General features: G+C 44.6%; 1 protein-coding gene and 1 long non-coding RNA gene across 2 annotated transcripts in view; both read right to left on the minus strand.

The window, feature by feature from the left end:
* TRIM24 (tripartite motif containing 24) overlaps positions 1-10,450 on the minus strand; it is a 25,282-nt gene extending 14,832 nt beyond the window's left edge. The window contains exon 1 of the mRNA XM_017740037.1: positions 10,434-10,450. The gene's annotated coding sequence lies outside the window, so the exon portion shown is untranslated. The remainder of the gene's footprint in view (positions 1-10,433) is intronic.
* A 54-nt stretch (positions 10,451-10,504) lies between these two features.
* On the minus strand, positions 10,505-15,127 carry LOC108448098. The gene is made up of 4 exons (XR_001863887.1): positions 14,570-15,127; positions 12,272-12,395; positions 11,528-11,668; positions 10,505-10,547 (listed from the first exon to the last, which is right to left on the minus strand). It is a non-coding gene; the product is annotated as an uncharacterized LOC108448098 (long non-coding RNA).
* Positions 15,128-15,713: the final 586 nt, after the last annotated feature.

Genomic DNA, 15,713 nt, shown 5'->3' on the forward strand with positions numbered 1-15,713 from the left:
AGGGACCTGCTTGGGTTCACAGCCTTGTGTGGAGACCACAAGACAAGGGTGGTCCAGGTTGAACCCAAACCGTCCAGCATCCTCCACACAACAAGCTGGCACAACAGCTATTCCCCAGCTCCTCACCACATGCATGCACACACTCATCTTCTCTCTCCCAGGAAAACTCTTTCAGCTGTCACAGGTCAGGAATAAAGAAAAATGAGCTTAATAAAAACGGAGGTGGACAAGAAAAACCCTCAAGCAAGTAAATCATGGTTTTCTAGACAGCGAAATATGTGGTATAATTGAGTCTGTTGTATCTTTTAAAAAGTTATCATCTCTGCTTTCCCTCTTGCAAGCTGGGTGAGTGCATTCTTCCTTCTGCTTCATCGCTCAGAAAAGCCCCAGCAGACAAACCAGGCCTCCAGCAGTCCCCAGATTTCTAACTGGTGCTGGGCCAGGTGGATATTTCCAGCCAGGTCACCTGCGAGCAGATCTCCCAAGGAGTTACAAGGGAGGAGCAGCATACAGCATATACTTCTGCTAACTTCTTGGGGGAAAAGAATGTACTGAATTCCATCTGAGCTAGAGAAGGGAGTGATAGAATAAGGAGCTCCTCAGGCTTTTCACAGGAGCTGTATTTCCTGAGCAACTGCTGGGAGAGGAGAGGGACATTTACAAAGGAATTCAGGCCGGGAGCCTGCCATTATGATTTGCTGTGGTGAGCAGACACCTACCCACAACACAGTGATTTCCAGACTCAAACTCAAAGTGCTTAAATCTGGCACAATTCCACCTGGCTGGTCAGAGGCAGCAGCAAGGGTGACCCATCACCCTTGTACTTAACTGGGGGTGATACAGGGTGATAGCATTTCTGTAAGATGCCTTAGGACAAGGAAGTGAAAAGAGCTGGAGCTTCAATCTATCTGTGCTTTGGAACCACCTGGGAGAAGCACAACAAGGCTGGACATAGCTTAGGACAGGATAAGTCCATTAACATCCATATCACTAAGCGCTCTGAATTTTAAAAAGCATTTTGAATGGAAGAGAAGCCTGTTCCTCCCAGCTCTGCTGAAGCCCCAGCTGATTTCTACCTTATATAATCACCCTTTTCAATAGACTGGATGTAAGTTAGTATTTACTAAACCAGAAACCACTATTGTCTCCAAAACTGCACACTGAAATTATTTATGCTTCCCTTGACATGCATGAATTTCAGGACCTGCTAGTCAGCAATAGATTTTTGCTGGGTTTTTTACAGAAATATGGCATTTAATAGGTCCATTCAGGACTAGCAGCCGAGCAACAGTGAGTTTCTCTTGAGCAGGCAGGCCCAGCTAATTTTGAAATTGATTGCTCTGTGAAGGAAGCATAGCACTTCCCAGATCACAGAAATGGTTTACTGGCCCAAGTCTCATATAAAATAGTCTCTTGGTGAGAAGCTGAACAGTTTTAAAAGGTGTCAGAGAAACCATTAGGTGATAAAAATTCACAGAGCAATTTTGCCAGAGAAAAAGCATAACTAAAAAGGGTATAGTTTCTCTCCCAGACCTTCTCATGAGTCAGCTGCATTCAAAGAGATGTGCCACAGCTAGAGACGAGCTAAAGGCAATTAAAAAGTTTGGCTGCCTGTGTCAAACCTTCAGCTTGTACTCATGCACTTAAATCAGAAAAGCAGCAATTACATAAACAGTGCCACTAAATTAAAGGAGAGCCAGCATAGATCAAACCCTGTATGGGTCTTGAGAAGGAAATAGCAACTGATCCTTGTTGGTGTGTGAGTGCATTCATTCTGCATCCAAAAAAACCATACATACAAAACTGGCTTTTGCAAGGAAACGTAGACGCTAAAACACAGCTTCCAGCCAGCACAGGCTATTCTGCTTCAAGGATATGCTGATATGCTGATCTGCTTTTGAGTTTGTAAGGTTTTAGTTATGCCAAATGTTACAGATTCTTCTTGGAGACCTCTCAGTCCATATACAAATGTGACAGGCTACTTAGAGCGTGAAAAGGAAGAAATCTGAGCCCCACCATTAAGCATAAGCTATACTGGGGAAAAAAGTAATCAGAATTTTGTGCCACTCAATCCAGCACTAGCTAGAATTTAAAAAACCCCTGCTTATAAAACCAGTAGCTTGTAGTTTCTTGCTAAGCTACTTTGAAGCAAAGAGAAAGAAGGCCACCAAGAGAGAAAAAATGAATCAGGAGAACATCTCCACTGCAATTAAGCAGCACATCCTTCATTGTTAGGACAATCAACTTCATGCAGCAACTGCAAAGAGAAGGACATTTCTGGCAGCTATTGAGAAATTATGATGAGAAGTCTATTTGGGATTTCATAGTCCCATTTCTTGTGCATCAGGACAGCTATTGAGAAATTATGATGAGAATCTATTTGGGATTTCATAGTCCCATTTCTTGTGCCATAAAAAAGTCACATGCAGCATTCAAGCAAATCTAACTGATGCCAGGCAGAAGCCCTTCTTCTCTCTCACAACTTTAGTATACAACCTCCAGAGCCCATGGACCCAGAAAGCCAGATGAGCTTGAACTGCAGCTTGGGCTGGTGCAGGATTTGGGGGTCAGAAGAACCTTCTCCTGATTTTGAATCCCTGTGTTGACACTGCAGTCACATGGCATACAAGAGGTACAGCTGGTGCAGTAAACACTTAAACACTTCCTGTGCCCTCTTTAAGCCAAAAAACATCAGTGCTGTGGGACTTGTGCGTGAGGGATTTCTGAAGGGAAGAATGAGGAATAACATTGGTGTGTGGTAGAACTGCTGTCCTGCAGTGAAGAGCTATTCTAGGAAAAAAAAAAAAAAAAAGGAAAAGAAGAAAAAAGAGGAGTAATGCTGTGTAGATTAATGTATGATCTACCCTTGCTTCAAACAAGTCTAGAACTAGAGAAAAGAGCTCATTAGAGTCCACACTTACGGGAATTACTTGATGGGGATAGGGGAAAGAAGGGTTTCTTTTAAGCAACAAAGACACTAGTATGTGGTACATCTAATAAATCAAAAGTTACCCACATGATCTCTTAATTATTGCACCAGAGTGACCTGGTGTAAGGGCAGGCTGCAGTTCTTCAGCCATTCAGCAGCAGATGGTTGCCAGTATGCACCTCTCCTTCCCCCCAACATACATGCCTCCTTCTTCAGTATTGCAGTGCCTCTTCCTTCAAAAGATGTAAATAATTCTTGGTTCTGCTGTTCCCTTTCCCTCAGGGGTATATTTAGAATATAAGAGCCAGACTCACTTGTTAAAAGGTGGAGAGGGAAAACTGCTCTGCACAAAGTGCTGCACCTCACCCTGGATTGTGTGGGATTCTTCTCTTACCAAATGCCTCTGTATCAAACAGATGGCCCAAAAGGGGACCACGCAACAGATCTTCAGGGACAAAATAAAACAGCAGATACTCTACATGCATTTCAATTCTAGCTCTGCACTGGAAGTTCAAATTATTTGATGTGATGACACTTTCCTTGTCAGGTCAGTAGTTACACCCCTTGTACCTGGCTGCCCATTTCTAGGTGAGAAAAGGAAGAATGTTCGGAGGAGTACTAATTGCTGTCCTTCAGCTTTGCCAGAAGCTTTCCTAATGCTCTTCCTCCAGTGAAATTTAAGGTATAAAGTCCCCTGTGGATGGCCAGGGGATTCTGTTACCACCACAAGCACGATCAGGAGCCTAGTTTCACCCTGCAGCTCTGTCCATCTCCCAAGGCACGCACAGGACCATGTCTAGGATGAGGCTGTCACTTCACTGGGCAGCACATCCTCTTCCCAGGTGTAAGAAGTGGTGACTGGCCCACCAGGAGCCCTGAGAACAGGTTTTCTTCTGCCTAGCTCCTTGCCACCAGGAGCAGGCATGGCAACCCATCCTGCCCCCACTTTCTGGAAGGTTTCAGTCAGGATGTTATTCCCCTAATGCCACACACATTTTCACAACAGGAGCCCTCCCTGGTCTGTGATACAGCACTAAATTACAAACACTAAGCTGCTCTATTTGCACAGCTGAAGACACACTGGGGAGATCACATCTTTAAGCCAAAACCCCAACACATTTGTTGTCATGATGGCAGAGCAGTTTTTTAAAGTTGGTTATATCACGACAAGTCAGTCATCAGCAACAGCAGCCTGACAAAATACTGCAATTTACAGCCCTGCTGGTTCAGGGGAACTATTATTTTTGTAAGGATTGACTGATGTTTTCTGAATTGTGCTAGAATATGAGGTTTTCTTTCCAAAAGCAGCATAAGATGGGGATAGGGGAAAGAAGGGTTTCTTTTAAGCAACAAAGACACTAGTATGTGGTACGTCTAATAAATCAAAAGTTACCCACATGATCTCTTAATTATTGCACCAGAGTGACCTGGTGTAAGGGCAGGCTGCAGTTCTTCAGCCATTCAGCAGCAGATGGTTGCCAGGTTCACTTGGTTACGTGACATCGCATTGCTTCATCACATACACTCCTATGTTTATATTTAAATATTTAAGTGGACTATGATAAGCAGCACAGGGATGGAAAAGAGCTTGCTATCTTCTGTTTAAAGAATGGAAGTGTATGTAGTGAAATTGAAACCAGAGGAGATGGATGCAGGCAGAGGTTTCCTGTCTTGTAATTCGTTGACACATGCTGATAGGGCTGGGCATTAAAATCCTTCACAAATACACTTCACTTCCAGGTCTAGCTTTTAGCTACCAGTTCACAGGAAACTTTAAGTCAGATACCACCCTCCCCTAAGAAGGTAAATCTAAACCCTTCCACATAAAACAGAAAAAACAACCTTTTGGCAACTGGAATCATGTCAGTATGGCCTCCCTAATGCGGGAGACAAGACTAAGCGCTTGGCATAGATAAACCTCTCTGAAACCTGAAGGCATATTTACAATGGATAAGCCATCACACCAAGTTCCAGATCACTTCCTTTCCAGCAAGATAACACTGCAGCAGAGCAGTCCATCTTAGCTCCCCGTGCTGCTGCAGCAGCTACCTCCCCTCTGGTAAATCAGGTTAGCCCAGAGGAACAGGGCTACCAATTCTGCTTTGACAGATCAGCACCACTTGTGTACAGGACTTGACACTAGCCATGCACCCAGATGCTGAAGGACAGTATTTCCTGGGCACCTTTCAGGAACTGAAGGGATATCAGCACTAAAGCACCACAAGGTTTACTGCAGTAAAAAGATGATTTCTGAAACAGGGTGCTCAAGTCTGGACTTCCAAAGAGGGAGGGTATGGAGGGAAGTGACCCGATTCACAAACCTTTACCCAGTACTCATGACCACCTCTGTATTAAGGGAAAATGCGCAAAAGCCCCAGACCGCAATACTTGCCATGCCTGTCAAACAAACAGATGTGTGGCCACCAAGAGTCTCCCTGAAAAAGGAAAAGAAGGCCAGAGTTTGGCACAGGGGCTAGTCAGACAGGACAGAGACCAGGTCTGTGCCAGCTGCACTCAGACATGTACATCCCACATCTCCTGGCAGAAGGTCAGGGTGGTACAGCTCTCTTCAATTTGCAGACGGATGGAGAAGTTTCTCCTCCCCAGACACTGAGGTGTCCCAAGGAGACACTGGCACTGGTATCTGACCATGCTGCTGAGCAGCAGGGGTGGCATGGGCCAGAGGTCCTGGGCATTGAGATATCATGAGAGTGATCTCATCTCCCTTGAGTTCATTGCCCGTTGCGTAGCCTCCAGCTTGGCTTTGCCTGTACCGAACTTTCCCAGCTTCCCAACAGAAGAGACAGCCTGGCTTCCAGGTGAAAAACGTTTCATACACTGCAGGCAACATTTAGGGAGCAGGACAAATCTCTCTTGGCAGTGCTCCCAATGTGAGCTGTCACTGACCTCAATCAGTCACAGGTGCTCTTCTGTGTCAGAGCAACCCATACTTACTGCCAGCTCCTGTCTCTCGCCATCCTGTTAAGCATCTCACAGCAATGTTTGCTTCCTCCCCACCACCTGCAAGCAGGTTGGTGCCACAGGACGGCCTATGTTGGAAAGCAAATTCCCTTCAACCCCAGGTACAGCTTTCCTGCTCTTACTTCTGTCAGTCCACTGCTTTTCTTGCTTCTTAGCTCACTTCCTCATCTCTCCATCCCACCAAATATCCCACATCAACACAGCAGAACAGATGAGACAGAGCTTTAATAATGTATACATTCCCTTGCTGTACTTGCTGGATGCCTGAGAGCACTGTTTTAATGAGTCAGAACAGGCTTTCTCCGAATACCGCTGTTTGGGACCACAGCACCGTCAAACTGAACATATTTTGAAGGCTGTTTCGAAGAAGATGAGAGATGAGACCCTCCAAAGAGACATGGAGCTGGGGACTTGGGGGAAGACACTTTCCTCAGGCAAGTTTGACCCCGGACTTCACTCTTTCGGTGCAGAAGCCTCCTATCAGTGCATGCAGTTAGACAGTTCTTTGAAGAACTGTGGAATTTTCCAAGAGGACATGGTAAAATCCATGTGCTTTACAGCCCCCTTATTCACGTGCTCTGTGCTCATGCACTGGCTCTGTTTAGATCACATTTCCCCACTGCTTAATGTTTGTCTTCAGTTCTCCTTTCCTTCCTCCAAGTCTTGCCCCAAGTTGTGCACAGAAAACTGGAAGGAGTAACTTCTCTCAGCTCTGTCCAACCTTTGCACCATATATATATATATATATATATATTATATGCTGCAGCAAAATATTCCTCTAACAGGAATATCCTGGGGTTTAGACAAAGGGTACGGGCAACTTAAAAGCTTTCTTTTAAATTTCAGCTCCTGCCATCTCAGACATTAATTTACTCCCAGCACGGAGGTGCATATTATGTTAGTGATGTGCATACCAGTCTTTATGGAGAAAAAAAAAAAGAACAGCTCTCTTGGGACATGCCTGCTTATTTCTGGCTCATTAACTTTAATGGTCACAGTACAGCTCTGACAGCTTGGGAAGACAGGTATAGGTGATCTTTGCTGCTCTCTAGATCATGTCTAGCCTACACTTGTACCTTAAAGTCACATTCCTAACCCTCACATTGTGTTTTAACCAGATAATAGGAAGCAAGCCTGCCCAAAGGCTTGCTGTTCATTTCACTCAGCATCACACACAAGCACCAGGCCCCTTGTCTGACTGTTATTATGATCATTAACCCTGGCACAGGTGAATGTGGTGGCACTTCAAATGGTACCTGGTACAATGAGTTTCTGCAGCTCCAGGGGTGCCGGGCCACCTCCAGGAGGAAACCCACCCAAACCAGTGTGTGCACACAGCTTTCACAAGCAGGGGGTTGACATCCTTCACATTTGACAATAAGTACTTTTTTCCCCAGAACTGTTCTGTCTGACACTGGACAAGGAAGAAGGAAAACAGATAACATTTTCTTCTCTCTAAACACCCCCATAATTCAGACAACAGGAAGAGTCAACATTTCACTTTTAACATCTGCTGCCAAACAACACTCATGCTTCAACACTTACAATGTGACATCGCAGGGGCACTTTTGGGAATACCAGTGAGGTCCCAGTGCTCTTTGTGCTGTGCTGACAGAGAACATTGTGCTCTAAAGTTTTGCTGCTGTTACAATCAGCACAGGAAGTCCTGAGGCAAGTCAGTCACTCACCTTCTCGGGCAGCAGACCCCAACATAGGTGGAGCCTACATCAAATCTACAGATCCTGATGAAGCATTCTAGACCTATGCCACCACCACTGGGGTATCCCATAAAACACAGATGAAGGGTCAAGAGAAGCATATGGTACCTCAGCCTAATATTATTAACCAGGTACACATTAAAGTTCATACTCCATCTCTGCTGCCACCACTGTCAGCAGCACAGGACGCTACACAGGAAGGTTTAAGCTGCCAGAGGGCAGCTCTGGATAGATGTAGGCCTGTGGGAAACAGTAAGCCCATCTGTTTGCCAGGGTTGGCAAGATGGCTTAGAAATATCCCTTGTCTGGAGGCTAGCAGGATGTGTACAGGCTGGCAACATGTCCTGGGTAAACAGCTCTTCACAGATTCTTCAGGGAGCCACGTTCTGCAGGTAAGAATAACTTCCTGACTCTTTCCAGTCAAAATGGTATTTATAAAGTGTTTCCATTACAATAAATCTTCATTTTCCAAACTTAGTTTGCCAAAGCGTTTCCAACCATCTCAAGTAACAACAGCAAATTAAACAGCACATAAAAATCCTGTATCCCACACCCACCAGCTTTCACTGATCACAAGAGGCACAAGAAAGGAAAGGAACAAAACTGGAAGCGAAGAACGTTTACTCTCCTCAGAAACTAGTAAAGAAGAGGATGAATCTGGGGGGGAAATAAAGTTTAACAAAATAAATCCACTAAAATCTTATCATTGGTAGAGCTGGTTCAGAGAAATCTACTGAGAATATTAAGGGCTGAGGTACAACATGTGCCCCTACTTCCCCTCTTTTGGTGGCACTCTGGGTTGTGTCATGGGAACTGACCTTTTTATAATGGGCTCCCTCTACCCCTTCTGTGTGCCCCAGGAAAAGGCACAATCATCTAATAAGAACAGCCAAGCTCTCATGCAAAAGTTAGCACAGATGGCTTAAGCCATTTATTTTTCTGCTTCCCCTTTAGAGTGTCAGGTTCCAGACAGTGGTTATTAATTAATCAGAGGTCAGTTCCATGCTGAGACCAATCGTCCCTCCCAATAAGCACCTGTTTTAAACAAACGCAAGCCAACCCAAAAACAACTTTAAATAATCAGTTATTCCTCAGGGATGTTTCTGTACTTGATTTGGTGGCAGTGCAAACTGCAGAGATATGAGGACTACCACCTATGTGGAGTGCCTGGAGTGAGCACTGAATTAACTCGCTGCAGTTTTGGATACATCAGAGCATGGAAGAGTATCTTGAAATGATCTCAGATGGTAGCTTAAGGCAAAGCACATTCAGCAAATAAACATTTTTATAACAGCAGCACTGCTTTGTGGCTGTCATGGTGTAACCCCAGCTGGCCACCAAGCCCCACACAGCCGCTCGCTCGCTTCCCCACCAGCAGGATCAGGGACAGAATTGGAGGAGTAAAAGTGAGAAAACTTGTGGGTTGAGATAAAGACAGTTTAATGGATAAAACAAATGCCATGCACACAGGCAAAGCGAAACAGGGAATTAATTCACCATTTCTCATGGGCAGGCATGTGTTCAGTTATCCCAGGGCAGCAGGGCTCCATCCTGGGTAACAGCTACTTGGGAAGACAAACATCACCACTTCAAACATTCTCTCCACTTCCTCCTCCTTTCCACAGCTTTATATGCTGAGCATGATGCCATAAGGTATGGGATATCCCTTGGGTCAGTTAGGATCAGCTGTCCTGGCTGTGTCCCCTCACAACTCCTTGTGCTCCCCCGGCCTCCCCACCAGCAGGGAGGTGTGAGAAGCAGAAAAGGCCTTGGCTCTGGGCAAGCCCTGCTCAGCAGTAACAAAAACATCTCTGTATTATCAACCCTGTGTTCAGCACAAATCCAAAATACAGCTCCATACTATCCACTGAGAAGAAAATTAACTCTTCCCCAGCCAAAAGAAGCACAGTGGCATATGTGAATGGAAAAGGTCCCTCCAAATTTTCAGAGCTAGGAAATGTGCATGTGCACATGGAAAAGCAAACAGATCTCTGCTGGTAGCGCTGCAAGTCTGATGCATTTTAATAGGAGAAATGTAATTGCTGCGCTTTACTTCTGAAGCCCAAGACAGTTGCCCAAGCAGATGTGCTCCTTCACACAGCAGTGAGGAGCACAGGTAACACAGAAGAAAAGGGGATGGGAGGAGATTAGCCGTGGCTCAAATTGCTAGAAAGGCAAGTTTGCTTCCACAAAACAGAAGAGACAGACTGGACACATCTTTCCAAGCTCCAGCTTTCTCTGAGGGATCAAAGTACTGATTTGCTTAGTAGTGCCAGGGCAGCTCTGCTTTTCACAGAGAAAGCTGTCCACCCGTGTCACCAGCTGTGCCCCTGCCTGGGAAACAGGAGAGTGAGGGAGGTTTCCTTTAGTCTTTAAACTCTGAGCCCAATTAACTGTGTGGGTCCCTGGCTGTGTGGCAGAGGTGGAGGCTGGGGAGGTGAGCAGCAGTAACAGCAGCACCTGGCAGTGTTATTGCCTAACTGGGGGAAGAAACAGAAGAGCACTTATAGAAGCAATAACAGACTGAGCATGGGGACAGGGGATTCTGGTTTTGTAGAGCAGAATGCAAAGGGGCAGATGGAGAGACAGAGCTAAGACCTCATTTTTACAGGTTTGTACTGGGAAACGAGTACAGTAATTAGATCACTGCTTATGCATTCAATCATCAACACTCAAGATCTCAAACAGATCTCTTCTATTAATGGCCATTGCTCTTCAGAACAGATGCATTTAATTCTGTAATAGAACAGCCACACTTTAGGCTCTACTTCTCCATCCTCACCCTAAAATTGTAACAGACTTACCAGATGATGTTTTCTGAGTAGAACAAGTTGAGAGAAAACCTTTCATGGCTGCTGCAGCCCTGTGAAGGAAACAAGGTTTTATGGCACAGACAGGAGTGTCACCACAGAAGTTGCCTGCAAAAAAGACCAGAATGGGATGTGAACCTTTTTCTCTTGAGGGATGTAAGGCACAGTCTTTCAAAGTGCAGTGTCAGAAAATATTTCCCTCTTTAAAAACCTTTTAACACAAAATCCTTATGTCATTCAGCTTTGAGCTCATGCATTAGGCTGCAGACATGGCCAGAAGAGAACTGGCTGTATTGTTACCAGAAGGGAAACTTTCCTCAAACAGACAAATAGTTACAGACACCCACTCTAACCACTACAAATCACTAGTGGCAAATTCTCCCTGCCTGGACTACTCTGGTCAGAAGAAATCCCTGCCCTGACGGGCAGCCCCTCCCTCAGACTCCATTGTGCAAGACACCATGCAATGCTCACAAGACTGCAGGACATCCACATCCTCTGCAGAATAAGTCACTTGGAGTGTCTCACATAACTGAGAGCTGGCACTGAAGAACCTTCTACTCATAAGTGATTTAACAGTTTCAATTCCCAGTCTGTGCTTTTTCTTCTCTGTATAGAGGATACTTGCACAGCTTCACTTTCCCCACAATATGCTACATCATCAAGCCAACAGTTCTTTAGTCAGGTAGGTACCTCCTCACACTCAGCAGAGCTGTAGGAAAAGCTTCCCCCTTCCCTGGCCCCCTCTCTTTGACATGCTGCCTTGTCTTTGGCACACAGCTTTGGACACATGCTGCAATTTGTCCTCCTGCAAGTTAAAGTCTGGGAAAGAGCATCCTACACACACTCACATAGTTCCAAGACACAGCCATGCCCCGATTAGGCCCTTATATCCAACAAGTTTGATTGCAAAAGCATTTCTAGGAAGGGAGGGTATTAGGCTAGCTGACATAACTCCAAGTGTTATCAGAAATCCCTCCCGGAGCATGGAAGTGTGCCATATAAAAATCCCTTGTCTGTCAGCAAAAACCACTTGGTTAAGCTCCTCCATTCCTCTCGCCCCAGCCTTAATGTGAGATCTCTCTCACCTAGTAACTCTTTGGTTAGTCCAAATCCTTTATGCACCATCAGTTGGCCATGACAATTAGACAGATTTCCTTCAGTCCAGAAAGTTCACAACTTCAAGGTGAACAGTGGATTTTAATGGAGCTATAAGTCTCCGGTGGCAGCTGCAGCACAAAGCAAAGAACAAAGTCACAATGCTGCATATTTAACAATTGGCTCTTACTTCCTAGGGATAGCTATCAAAATGTGAGCTAAGGCAAAAGGGATCGTAATGCCCTTTAAAGAGAAAAGAAAAAAAAAAAATCAAAGACGGGATACTGGTCCAAATCTATTTTGGTCATATTATTCATTATTTCTGAAGTTAACCTTTCATATGGTTTAGAAGTCTATGGTATTGCCACATGAATGAAAATTTATCTCTTACCCTAACTAGGCGCGATAAGGGAGGAAGAAAGGGAAACGGATGAAAGCGGCAGAAGATTTTTAGTGACACAGTTTAGCATTGCTATTGTTAGCCCCTCCGTTCTGCCATGCTCAGGCCTCTGATGTGCTCTGTGGTGAGAGCTTTGCCCAGATGTGCCAGGTCTGTCTGCTGTTTGCTGGGAGCAGCATACTGGCACCCACCAGCTTTCCTAACTCTCTTTGAGGAGCTTGCCCAGTGTTCTAACATGCACTGAAGCACCCATGGATTCATTAAAAGCCACGCCACAGATGTTTGCAGAGTTTCACAGGGGAGTTACAAGAGCCAGAAGAACTTGGGTGCTCACCTTGTGGCATTTGTGTCTCTCAGGGGTATCCCAGTGGCTGCATGATTCCTTCCCAAGCTGGAAGGATAACATCTATGTCAAGCTCATCTCCTCAGGAATTTTTGGGGCATTGATAGGTTTTGTCCTGGGAAGAATAAGAATGTAAAGCATTAAATTCAGTTTTAATATTAAGTTTCAAAAGGACTTTCACCAGGTACTAGAACAATTCCTATATATGACCCTAATGGAAACACACAGATCACAGTTAAGACAGTCTGAAGAGCAAAACTTTAAAATACTCATTTTAAAAGTTCATCTGGGGGGGGGGAAAAAAAAAAAAAAAAAAGTGTTCAATTAGATAGCAAATCAATTAGAAAAATGATCACAATCCTATGCTACCAGGCCAGGCCTTGTTCATTATAATCCTACAAAACTCAAACTCACTTTAGCCTTGTTTACAGCTTCAGCAATGTGCCATTACTGCATCTCCACTGATAGGTACTTCCCCTGTTATGCACACTAAATTGTTTTCTGGTTACTTTCTGACTCTGAATTTTCCAGGCTCTTTCTACCTTGTCATAACATCATTCTAAAGTTCTATCTCATTCTGATACTAAAGCCTAATTCTATGTTTTCGTTTCTGGAAAAAGTAATTTAATTTAGAGACAGGCACCCACAAACTTCTGTTATTCACCAGCTCTAGAGAAGAAGGGGGGAAATAAAGGAGAAAACAGGCTGTTTCAATATGTTGGCACATAAATAGACATTGGAATCTAGTTTAATATACCCAGCCTTGAAAAAGTGCCAGCCATAACAAATGCTATTACATAGCAGTGAGTCTGTGTGCTGGAAGATGCTCCAGGGAGCTGTCTGTGAGACTCCTGTTCAGGCAAAACTTTGACTGATGGCCCCATTTCTGATAGTATTTTCCTCTGTACCGCATGTAAATAGTTATGATAGCTAAACTGCTATTCTCAAGCTGTAATAAATATACTTCTAGAGTTTTTTGTGTGCTTTTACAAATAAGCTCTTGGAGGAAGACAGTTGTGGAGTGCTCCAAGAGCTCCTTAGCATATCCTCTATCTTTCCCCTCTCCTGTCCTTTCACTCCCAAATCAGTTAATTGACATGCTAAACTGTAGATTTGGTGGGTGTTTTCTTACTGAAAAAAATATTCCTAGCATGTTCCATTAAAAAAAAGCAGGAAGCATTACTACTGCATTCGGTAACAAAAGAGCGTTCTTGTCCAAGTGTCAGGGAAAAAGCAGCTTCTTCCCCTTATCTGAGAGCTACAATGAACACGCACGTAACCCTCAACTACACCCAGACAGAAGAGCCTCTTCTCTAGAGCAGAAGCCATCAGCACTGCTGATGTTAACAGGATGAGGGTCTACACAGAATACTTGCTATCCAAAAACCTTCTCCAGAGGCATCACAGGTTTGAAAGTTTTTGGAGAAACACATACACTAAAATTCACCTGCAGTACTCGCAAAGGCTGGTGGTGGATTTCTCCACCACACTTTGTCTACCAGAAAATCAGCGTGGAGACCTGCAGAGATGAAGTTCTTCTGCATAACATCTGCAAACACAATAAATTAAACCCATACAAAGGGAGAATAAAGAGGGATGAGGGAAGGGAAGGAAAAAAACCCCCAGTGAAATGCTGGGAGGAGATGCTGGGAGAAGGAACACCTTCAGCATACCCAAGAAAACCTCTGCAAGATCAAGTTTCTGGAGTTTTTCCCCGCTCTTTTCTTGTTACTTCCCCCTTCCCCATTTACCTTTTGCACCAACAAGTTCCAGTTAATTCCCTTTGTTTCCAGTTGCTGCTTGACGCAGCACTTTTTTCCCCTTTCTCCTTTCCCTCTACACTGTGAACAGACTCTTTAAAACAGGAAACAAAAAGCATTTCCTCCACGTATTTTGAAATGGACTTACTTTGATGTGCTCCTTCTGCCTGCCTCACTGCGTTTCCAACAAGATTTTACTTAACTGCACAGCATCCTGTACACATGCAGACAGAGAGGCCCCCAGAAACTTTCACTTTCCAGCAAGCAGCATTCAAGTTCTCACTTTCTTTTTAATTTAGCTTTCTTTTAATCTGTGGATTGCATTTATAGACCACTGTCTCAGTGATGGGATTGCACCTCAGCAGGGTCAAGATGAGGAAAATGCAGCCTTCTGCGTGGTAGTTAGTACATTTTCTGGCGTGAAGATTCACACTCCGATCCCTCAGTGCCTCAGAGTCACCCATTCCACCCCCAAGAGGCAAATCATGTACCACCATTGTCTCAGAGGATATGGAGGATGCAGGCTCACCTTTGAAAATGAAGCTGACAATACAGAAAGTCACAAGTCACTTCTACGGACAAGTGTCCCTCAGGGGGTGCCCAGACATCACAGCTTATTTCTCTGTAGTCTCTTTTACTGTTCTCTGAGGCCCTAAGGGGCTCTTCTTCTGCTGGATCAATGCAGCACACTGACACAGGGATTAAGGTCTTCAGCCAAGCTTACAGCCTGGGCTCCGCAGCTTGGCTTAAGGCTGCCAACACATCAGAGCCGTGCAGCTGGGGCTTTCTGAAACTGGCCCGAGTGAAAGCGGGAAATTTCTAGGACTGAGTGTGCTCAGCTGGATCATTTGTTGTTACCTCGATCTTTTCTTCCTTTCTGACTCTCTTCATAAATCCCAAGAAACTCCTCTTGGCAGTTCAGTGATGATGTTATTGACGGATACTTTACAACAGTATTTGCCATGCCCTTCAGAGACAGAGTATCCAAGAGCAGTCTGCGCTTCCCATGTAACGTGATGAGGAAGGAGTAGATATAAATCCCTGGGGCTCTTCTAGCTCCACTTCTGATGGACATTCTGTGGATAAATGTGCACTGCAGTGATAAAAGCATTAAGACAAGACGGTAAGAGCTTTCCACAAAACCTGGCAGTTCTGCCCATGATTGAAGAGAATCTAGCAGGTCAATAAAGCTGGTGACAAATGGTTTTCCAATATTTAGTTTACTTTTCTTATTTTTTAAACCCATTGCTCCCCTGCCCCAGTATTTACTGGACCTGGTAGAAGCCTGAAGATCCCGATGTCACTAGCAAGAGCACAGTTATTCACTGGAAAGGCCAAAATGGTAAAAAGCTTAACCTACACAGGTCATCTCTCTCTCTATACATACAAATATTTAAAACCTGTTCCCATCAGTTGGATCATTTCTTAGGGTTCAGTGTTCAAGCTGGTACAAGCCTGCAGGAGCTCTCAAAGTGTACATGATCACAAGGCAGCCCTGTTGCCTTAACCTCGGAGACCCAGGCTATAAGCACAAAGGGGTGAGCCTTAGAGGAAAGTAGATTTGCTTGAAATTTGCTCTGAGCTGTGCTTTAAATCAATGCCTGGAAAAGAGAGAAACAGATACCAAGCTGGTCACATACCTGAGCTAAAAGACCCACCAAACTCAAACACTC

This window comes from Corvus brachyrhynchos, unplaced genomic scaffold, assembly GCF_000691975.1.
Source record: "Corvus brachyrhynchos isolate BGI_N302 unplaced genomic scaffold, ASM69197v1 scaffold27, whole genome shotgun sequence".
NCBI classification, from domain to species: Eukaryota; Metazoa; Chordata; class Aves; order Passeriformes; family Corvidae; genus Corvus; species Corvus brachyrhynchos.